The sequence below is a fragment of the Elgaria multicarinata genome, chromosome 7 (genome assembly GCF_023053635.1).
Source record: "Elgaria multicarinata webbii isolate HBS135686 ecotype San Diego chromosome 7, rElgMul1.1.pri, whole genome shotgun sequence".
Taxonomy (NCBI): Eukaryota; Metazoa; Chordata; class Lepidosauria; order Squamata; family Anguidae; genus Elgaria; species Elgaria multicarinata.
The window spans coordinates 63,964,392-63,974,264 of NC_086177.1; the positions used below are offsets into that span (position 1 = coordinate 63,964,392).

The window sequence follows — 9,873 nt, forward strand, 5'->3', positions numbered from 1 at the left end:
ATTCAGTTTCAGTTGTGCAGCAAGTACTCTAGTCCTTAGCCTTACTCTGGCATGAACAAAACAAAAGTTAATACCACAGTAAATCTATTAATCTTTGAGATCCTGTACGATTCCTGTGTCTTTCTCTTCAACAGATTAAGGGGGCTACCTTTCTGAAAGGTAAAATGGGCATTGTACCACTGGAGGAAGTTGTAATAATTACCACCACAAGGAGGAGATGGAGGCAATCTTAACACTTGAGTCAAGGCTGAACTATCCATCTGGGTTTTTCAAGGAAGCAGAGAGGAGGAGTAAATTATAAGAGCTGGCTTGGAAATTATAAGAAGCGGCATGTAAGAGGGACAATAGAGAACTATAACACTCAGCATGCCCTAGCCAGCAATTTCAAGAAATGCTTTTTAATCATACTTGTTTTTAGTACAATCAGACTGTAACAATGGCCAGCAAATATGTTGCCAACCCAGCAAAACCAGTGCCGAACGTACCAGAGTTAATAACAAAGGAAAATGACAAGGAAATGTTGTATGGAATTTTTGCCCCTTTCTCCTTCTTTGGACATCGCATCCCATGAAGGGAAATGCAAACACACCAATTAATAGCATTTCTTCCTGGCTTGTTCATTTAATTGTAATGATCACTTCTTTACCCAAAACTAATTCAGTGATAGAGTATTGTCACATTCTGAAGCAAATTAAGTATGTAGAATATGTTTATAACTATACAAGTAATACCTTTATAAATAATGTATAACATTGTTTAAGGTTAATTGCTTTACATTTGTTTCTATCTGGAGATTAAATTAAGGTTAGTAATTTTACTGGAAAGTAAACACCTTTGCAAGACTTACACTTGAATAAGTCTCGTATCGGACAGGGCTGAATGTGAGATTTTGCTCCTTAAAATCCATAAAATAAAACCTAAAGGTTCCTCCTTTCATTCTGTATGGTAGGCTATGAATTTTTTTATATATAAAAAGCCTTTTCTAAAGCAACATGTGCTATAAACATGTCAAAAGCGGCATGTCTTAAAAGGTCTATTAAAGCACACAAAAATCAAATTGGAGAATGCGGGCATCGATCCCGCTACCTCTCGCATGCTAAGCGAGCGCTCTACCATTTGAGCTAATTCCCCTCCCACTGGTCTTACAGCGAAGGTTGTGAATAGAAAGCCTTGTCACAATGCTGCATGCAGTAATCTTCACTGACGCATCCTAATGCTTCAGCAATATCATGGAGGCAGGATCATTTTCTTTCCATGATCACTGATGCAGCAACAAAACAAACAGATGTTCTTTCCATTGCTTCTGGCAGGCAAAGCAAGCACTCTGAACTCTTCCCACACGGCCTGCTACAGTGGTGGGGAGCAGGAAACCTGATCATTAAAGAAAGGCAAGCACTAAACCATGGCAGCTGGGGGTAATGCCTCTTGCTGTGCAAAACCAAACAGTCAACACTCTGAAGGTTCCTGCCCCTCAAAACACACATGTGTTCGCATAAAGAAATCAATAACTACCTCTGGCATGCTACAGAAAGACTTTGCCAACTCCCATTCACCTTGCACGGTAGGATCGTGACTGACAGCTTGATCATTAAAAACAACGTGGAACCTAATGAAAGCAACACTTCCGGAGAATGCAGACATCTATCTCATTACCTGCTGCATGCTAAGTGAGCGCTCTGTCATTTGAGCTAATTCCCCTTCCTGTTTATTCATGTGGGCTATGATCAGAAAGCCTTTCTATTTAGAAAGACAGACAGTCACACTGCAGAATTTCAAATCATCCTATTGGATATTCTCTTTATTAAAATAACAAAGAAAACCATGAACTGGAGAATGCGGGCATCGATCCCGCTACCTCTCACATGCTAAGCGAGCGCTCTACCATTTGAGCTAATTCCCCCTCCTGTTTATTCTTCATGTAGGCTATTGATCAGAAAGCATATTTAGTAAGAAAGACTGCAGAATTTCAACAAATCATCCTACAGGATGTGCTCTTTGATAAACTAACAAAGAAAAGCATGAGCTGGAGAATGCGGGCATCGATCCCGCTACCTCTCGCATGCTAAGCGAGCGCTCTACCATTTGAGCTAATTCCCCTTCCTTACAAACTCACCGCTTAGGCTTTGGTGAGTCATCGCAAGAAATGGGCTTCCTAGAAAATGGTATTATGTGTTCTCTGCTTTCGTAAGCACTAGGAAATTCCAGGCTTCACTTCCTTTGGGAGGAACTTAAGGGAATGCAATCAGATCAAACGAAATCCTAGAAGGCAAAAGATCACCCCAGACAGCAACTTGGCCAGTCTGCGCCTTCAGGTTTTGAACTCCAGCTAGAAACCTTCAGGGCTTGTACCCGTGCTCTTTCCTTCTCTCCCACAGACTACCAAAAACTGTTTCTTACATATACGCTCAAACCTGCCCCTTTCTTTAGCTGGAGGGGATGAAATCTCCAAGCCCTCATTCAAACAAGAGTGGTTCACAAATATCAAGAGATGCAACTTCAAATCACTGGTGAAATATCAAGGCACTATCCTTATTAACCATCTGTCTGCCTAACAAAGGAGTGGTTGGCCAGCAGGTTGAAGGGGGGAAAAGAGGAATATAAAGAAAAGAAAACTCTGGAGAATGCGGGCATCGATCCCGCTACCTCTCACATGCTAAGCGAGCGCTCTACCATTTGAGCTAATTCCCCTTCTCTCCCATAGTGTAGTGCCTAGCATTCAGTGAGTCATAAAAAATGTGTACAGAGGACATTTGCACAGTTCTCTGGCTGCCAGCTTATTCAATGAGAAGTGAAAGAATGCTATTAACTGCTTTACATCTACCAAATCTGCTCCCCCTGGGATTTTGAATCTCTGGGCCTCGATAGAAGGTGGATTATAACAATAATATCCAAAACAGTTTCCAGCTAATAAAGTACAAGCAGATTTCAATACAGTTAGAGATATGTATAATGTCTCTAGAAGGTCGACTCAAACAAAAATTATCAGTAAATTAACGTGTGGGAAGAAGAACCAGAAAAAAGATGAAAAGGTGCCGGTATGTGTTGAAAAAAACGAACTGGAGATCATTATTTTAAAAACCTGAGGCACGTCGTAAATATAGCTTAGGACTCAAATATCTAAATAAGGGTGGGGAGCCTGTGTCCTTCTAGATATGGGGTACTCAAAGTGGTGCCCCTAACAGCACCCACAAAGCTCTCCACTCCCTGACCCCTTCAAAAAACTGAAATCCCTTGGGAAATGTGAGGGCAGTCTTTTCTCTCTCCCTTTCTAGCCTCTAGCCTTGCTCTTTCTCCTCTACCTTGCTGCCCCTTCAGCTTCTAGCCTCATTATTCCCCCCTCCACTTAACTCGGTTTCTTCCCCTCCTAATTTATTTATTTATTGTATTTATTACATTTATATACCGCCCCATAGCAGAAGCTCTCTGAGGTTTTTACAACAGTTAAAACCAGTGAACTTTAAAAACAAATATAAAAAATTAAAACCATCAAAAGCATAAAAACAACAATATCCATTTAAAACAAACTATTCTGGGGTCAGTTAAAAGCTCAGCATATGTTAACTGCCTGGGAGAAGAGAAAAGTCTTGACTTGGCACCCAAAAGATAACAGTGTTGGTGCCAGGCAAGCCTCATCAGGGAGATCATTTCCATAATTGGGGGGGGGCACCACTGAAAAGGCCCTCTCCCTTGTTGCCATACTCCGAGCTTCCCTCAGAGTAGGCCCTCGGAGGACCTTAGATGTTGAGCGTAGTGTTCAGGTAGGTTCATGTCGGGAGAGGCGTTCTGTCAGGTATTGTGGTCCCAAGCCGTGTAAGGCTTTATAGGTTAAAACCAGCACCTTGAATTGGGCTCGGAAACGCATAGACAGCCAATGCAAGCAGGCCAAAATCGGTCTTATATGTTCAAAACTTCTGGTTATCAATCTGGCCGCTGCATTTTGCACACGCTGCAACTTCTGAACGATCTCCAAAGGCAGCCCCACATAGAGTGCATTGCTGTAATCTAATTTGGAAGTTACCAGAGCATGGACAACTGAAGCTAGGTTATCCCTGACCAGATAGGGGCGTAGCTGAGTCACCAACTGAAGTTGGTAGAAGGCACTCCATGCCACCGAGGCCACCTGAGCCTTGAGTGACAGAGATGGTTCTAGGAGACCACCCAAACTACGAACCTGCTCCTATGAACCTATTTCTTGTATGCTCTTTCTCTACTCCTCTGCCTTGCTGTTTCACCCTTCCTCCCAACCACTAGCCTATTTCTCTCCCCTGGCCCTCCTAAGCTCACTTTTGACTAGTCAGGCCTCCATGGCATCCTTCATGAGGGCCATTCTATGATGGCTCCTACAGCAATTTACCAAATTCCCAAATGTGTTCATGGGTCCAAAAAGGTTGGAGACCCCTGCTCCAGATGATATTGGACTCCAACTCCCATCATCTCATGTAAGGAAAAAGGGATAGGATGGGAAGAAGAAAAACACAAACTCAGGCTCCCATTCTTAAAATTAAATACCCATTTTTATAATGACCCTTGGAGTGGCAACATTTGAAGGAGAGGAGTCTGGTGGAGCTGGTCTTTCAGCAGAGCTGATGCAGTGGCCATGTTTCTCATCTACTCTGCTACAACCTCATCAATGACCTGCCAGGTGATGGTTGAGGGAGGATGAGTTTTCAATTTACAAATATAACACTCCATAGCTTCTAAAACTGTTTAAAGCAGGGATGCAGCACCTGTGGCTCTTGAAGGTTCTGCATCCATTCCACATAGCCTCTCTGAATTCCTTGGCCTCCAAGGCCCACACTCTGGAAGAATCCCTGCTCAAATCGGACATAACTGTGGGGATGTGGACAGCCACAAGTGGCTTTGCGCAGTGCACATCAACCCTATGAGGACAATATGCACCACGCAAAGCCAGGAACTTGGCTAGCGCTGCCTGAGTCCCTTGATCCTTGCTGAGAGGGGCACTGACTCAGCACAGAAAAAAAATACCCACTGATGTCATCGGGTCTGGAAGGGAAATTTGACTCCCCACCCTATTCTGGTTCTGAACCCCTTGTTTAAAGAGTATGGGAGAAATACAAAAGGATTGCCTTTAGGCTCCAATGGAGGCAGTTTTCCCATGGTACATAAGGCAGGTCAAATACATCAGTATTAATGTTTGTTCTTAGTAGGAGGTGCAAGCAAAGAAAGATTACATTTCTCCAGAACACCAGTTTCCTTGCATTATGAACTACAAATGAGAAACACCGCAATCTAAGGCAGTGTGTTCCAATGGTACCGCCACTATGAATTTGTTCAGGTTTCTTTTTAAGGGAGCGGAGAAGGATGACGATACAAAGCACAACAGAGTTCCTTTACCATTAATGGTTGCATGGAAAATATATTTTGGTGTGTGTAGCTTTTTCATCCTGGCATGACCAACTGCACTACCAAAATGCCCTGTTCTGTGTAACTGCTAAAACTATAGGAACCCAGTAATCCTTTATATCTGGTCACCCTAAAAAGAAAAGGATCAAAATACGCATATATGGTTACAATAGGAATAAAAATAGAACCATGTTCCTCATTGTAGTTTAGGATTAAAGGTGGGTCTGAGTCTGAAAAAGTTGGGATATGACTGCTCTAAAATACTTTGGCTGCAATCCTATACACATACAATGAGTTGCATTAAACTCATTCAGACTTATCTCTGTGTACGCATGCTTAGAATTGCATTGGTATGCCTGTGCAAACTAACCTGCAGCACTGGCTTGCAGGCTAAAGCAGCATAAACTCAGATTTCAATGAATTCCTATGAGGTCTGCCAGTGAAGAGGGAGATGACTCACCAAAAGCAGCTGACTCACCAAAGGCTAAGCACCACATGCTAAGAGGGGAATTAGCTCAAATGGTAGAGCGCTCGCTTAGCATGTGAGAGGTAGCGGGATCGATGCCCGCATTCTCCAGTTTATGCTTTTCTTTGTTGTTTAATAAAGAGAATATTCAATAGGATGATCTGTTAAAAGTTCCGTTGGTGCATATACATATATTTTTTAAAAAATAAGGCCTTCTGATGACAGGCTACTATGCAAAATGAATAGAAGGGGACTTAACTCAAATGGAGGACTGAGGCTGCACTTACCTGGGAGAAAATCCTATTGAACTCAATGCATACACATGTATGGGCTGCACAGTAAAGGAACCAAAGCTCAATTCATTGAATTGTGCCTTTGTTATGTGTATTTACTAAATTTATTTTAAACATTCATCAGCATTCTAGTGACACATAAAATCATAAAATAATTAAAACAAGAAGAGCCATACTGGATCAAAACAAGGGTCCATTCTGTTCTCCTCGTGGCCAATCAGCTGCCTGTGGGAAACTCCCAAGTAGAACATGAGCGCTATAACACCCTCCTGCTCATGTATCCCAGCAACTGGTGTGCAGAGGCATACCACCTCTGATACTGGAGATAGTAAATATTCAACAACTAGTAGCCGTTGAAAACTAGTGTACCCTAAATCCATGGATATCACCTAGCAGTTCCCTATTGACATTAAAAGGCATTAAAGGTGCAATCTTATGCCTGTTTAGACAGAAGGAAATCCTACAACTCCCACCAGCATGGATCTTTTACTGGTTTTATATGAAAATAGCTTTGCAAACACCTGAGAGAGGCTGTTCAATCTTCTCCTTCACTGTTCAAGGAAGTAAAATTCTCAACACTGGACTATAATGCTGGATTGTAATATACAATGCCAAATGTGCGAAGAAAAATGTCTTCACCTTACAGCATAGGTTTTCAAATTCACTCTATAATGTATTGTTTCAGATAGATTCAGCCTTTCCATCATTTGCATTCTAGCCATTTCCCCTGAAGCTTTAATGTGCACTACTCCTGAGAAAGCCAAAGAAAGGCACACCAGCCCTGAAGAGCAGGGTAGGCAAACCCAGTCCTTCTCAGATATTTTAGACTATAACTCCCTCAATCCCTGACCATTGGCCATGCTGGCTGGGGCTGATGAGAGTTGTAGTCCAAAACAGCTTGCCTATCACTGTTGAAGAGGAAGCTTAGGAATAATTGTATCAGTCATCCACATCAATATATTGGTCTGTCGGGCAAGCATGATAATAGTTTTTATGAAAAGAACAGATAGATAATTAGGTGCCTTGGGAACATAAAACTTACTGTGAAGATGCAAAATCTAAACTAGGTAAATAAATTATTTCTTAAAGGACTCTGACACGTTATTTTATGCAAAAGTTTTCTCCTCACATATTGCCATGTAGTCAAGTGGGGCTCCAGCACAATTTATGTCTTTCTTTTCATATGTTCTTTGATGATTATACTGTTCCGGTAGATGTAAGACATTTACATCCTACCATTTGACTAAAACCTGCGAAGGCGGTTCTAAAATGTTCCACATTAAATTTAGGATTTATTGTTGCGATGTTTTAATGTAATGTAAATATGGCACGCACACAACATTATTCTGTGTTGTGTTCTATATATTATTTTGATATATGTGTTCCATATGGATCTGTTTGTCATGCAACCCATGAGCATTGTATCACAGCAGTGGTCATACTACCAGCTTATGGGATCTACTTTATTTTTGCACCAGGATCCACCACCTGGAGCATAGAGTTTAAAAATAAAGAAATCTTAACTCAGGTACCGCTTATCAACAGTACCTTCTCAAACTGGGGGGAGGTAACAAGTTGGGTACCGCAGGGCTCAGTCTTGGGCCCAGTGCTCTTCAACATTTTTATTAATGATTTGGACGAGGAGGTGCAGGGAATGCTTATCAAATTTGCAGATGACACAAAATTGGGTGGGGTAGCTAATACCCTGGAAGACAGAAACAAACTTCAAAGTGATCTTGATTGGCTGGAGTGCTGTGCTGAAAACAACAGAATGAAATTTCATAGGCATAAATGCCAAGTTCTACATCTAGGAAATAGAAACCAAATACAGTTGCATGTTGTGGGATACTTGGCTCAGCAATACTACAAACGAGAAGGATCTTGGAATTGTTGTAGATCTCAAGCTGAATATGAGCCAACAGTGCAATATGGCTGCAAGAAAGGCAAATGCTATTTTGGGCTGCATTAATAGAAGTATAGCTTCCAAATTGCGTGAGGTTCTGGTTCCTCTCTATTCGGCCCTGGTTAGGCCTCATCTAGAGTATTGCGTCCAGTTCTGGGCACCACACTTCAAGAAGGACGCAGACAAGCTGGATGGAGCATGTTCAGAGGAGGGCAACCAGGGGTCCGGAAACAAAGCCCTATGAAGAAAGACTGAAAGAACTGGGCATGTTTAGCCTGGAGAAGAGAAGATTGAGGGGAAACATGATAACACTCTTCAAATACTTAAAAGGTTGTCACACAGAGGAGGGCCAGGATCTCTTCTCGATCCTCCCAGAGTGCAGGACACGGAATAACGGGCTCAAGTTAAAGGAAGCCAGATTCCAGCTGGACATCAGGAAAAACTTCCTGACTGTTAGATCAGTACGACAATGGAATCAGTTACCTAGGGAGGTGGTGGGCTCTCCCACACTAGAGGCCTTCAAGAGGCAGCTGGACAAGCATCTGTCAGGGATGCTTTAGGGTGGATTCCTGCATTATTATTTAGGCCCCTTCCAACTCTACTATTCTATTCTATGAATTTGTTTTGAGTCCTAGAACTGAATGGCACTTGGTCCTTTCACTCTAAATCCACTATTGGTTACCCCAAGTTTCATCATTTCAGCAGAATAATTTAGGGTGGGGTGTCATATTGGTCCAGCTATTGTTGAACAATTGGGAGTCAGAAATCTTTGCTAATCTACTGCAAAACATCCAGAAATATACTTTCTGCCCACAAGCCTATTGTAGAAGATTCTGGATCACTGTCTAAGTCTGAGCTATATGATTCATTGAAGAACTGCTGGCTAGGCCTGGCTTACTAGGCCTCATGGTCATTATTCTGCAAGAACTCCAGGCATACCATGGAACACACGGATAAACACAAAGCTCTTCTAAACTGCAGTGAAAGGTTGGTTATAGTAGGCAGGCAGTCCTTCAGAAAGCTTGTTCATGGCTGCAGAGAAACTTCAAGGAATCCCTACAATGATTTCCATTTGGACACACTGGCATGATGCAGGACTTGAAGCCCACTCTTTTGATGCACATACCCACATCTATTCCAACAAAATGGAACTGCTTAATTTGGAGTGTATTGTGCCCCAAATTAGCTCAATTAAGGTGATGTTTCTAAATGATGGAGACCCTCTCCAGCTTTTTATGCTTGCAGCTTATGGGTTTGCTAGCAAATGGTTCCTCGTGTGCTGCTGGAGCAAGGCATATTTGGAAATGGGATTTTACCTCTTCCACCCACTGCCTTGAGTAGCACTGATTCTCTCCCCCCCCAATCCAGATTCTTATACTTCCTCCCACCCCAACACTTATACTGCAATCCTATACCCACTTTACTAGGTGTTAGAGCCAGTGAACTTCGTGGGACTTACTTCCAAGTAGATCCGTATAGTATTGAGCTGTTCCTTACTTGCCTTTCCTCCTGAACTAACCGTGCTTCAAAACCTTGTGCAGTTTTTGTGTTTTTTTATCCTTAAGGGATTTTCCTCCTAAGGAAAATGATGGAGGAAGATATAAGAAAATGGGATAGTTATAACCGGATGATGGTGACGTCTGGATCAGTCATAAAATTCTGTGAACGAGGCAGGGCGATTGTGTTAGATCAATGTTCTTGGGTGAAAAGAACATTGATCTAACAATTGCACAATACAAGCCTGGTCTGGAAGCCCCCTCCTAGAAAGAAACCCTTCGCTAGTGCTCCCCTACCGCTATCGATGCTACCGCGAGGCATGCAATAAAGCCAGGAGAGAAGAAACACGC

General features: G+C 42.3%; 2 non-coding genes across 2 annotated transcripts; both read right to left on the minus strand.

Annotated features, from left to right (window-relative positions):
- Nucleotides 1-1,058: 1,058 nt before the first annotated feature.
- On the minus strand, nucleotides 1,059-1,131 carry TRNAA-AGC (transfer RNA alanine (anticodon AGC)). The gene has a single exon. It is a non-coding gene; the product is annotated as a tRNA-Ala (tRNA).
- An 893-nt stretch (nucleotides 1,132-2,024) lies between these two features.
- TRNAA-AGC (transfer RNA alanine (anticodon AGC)) lies at nucleotides 2,025-2,097 on the minus strand. Its single transcript has one exon. It is a non-coding gene; the product is annotated as a tRNA-Ala (tRNA).
- Nucleotides 2,098-9,873: the final 7,776 nt, after the last annotated feature.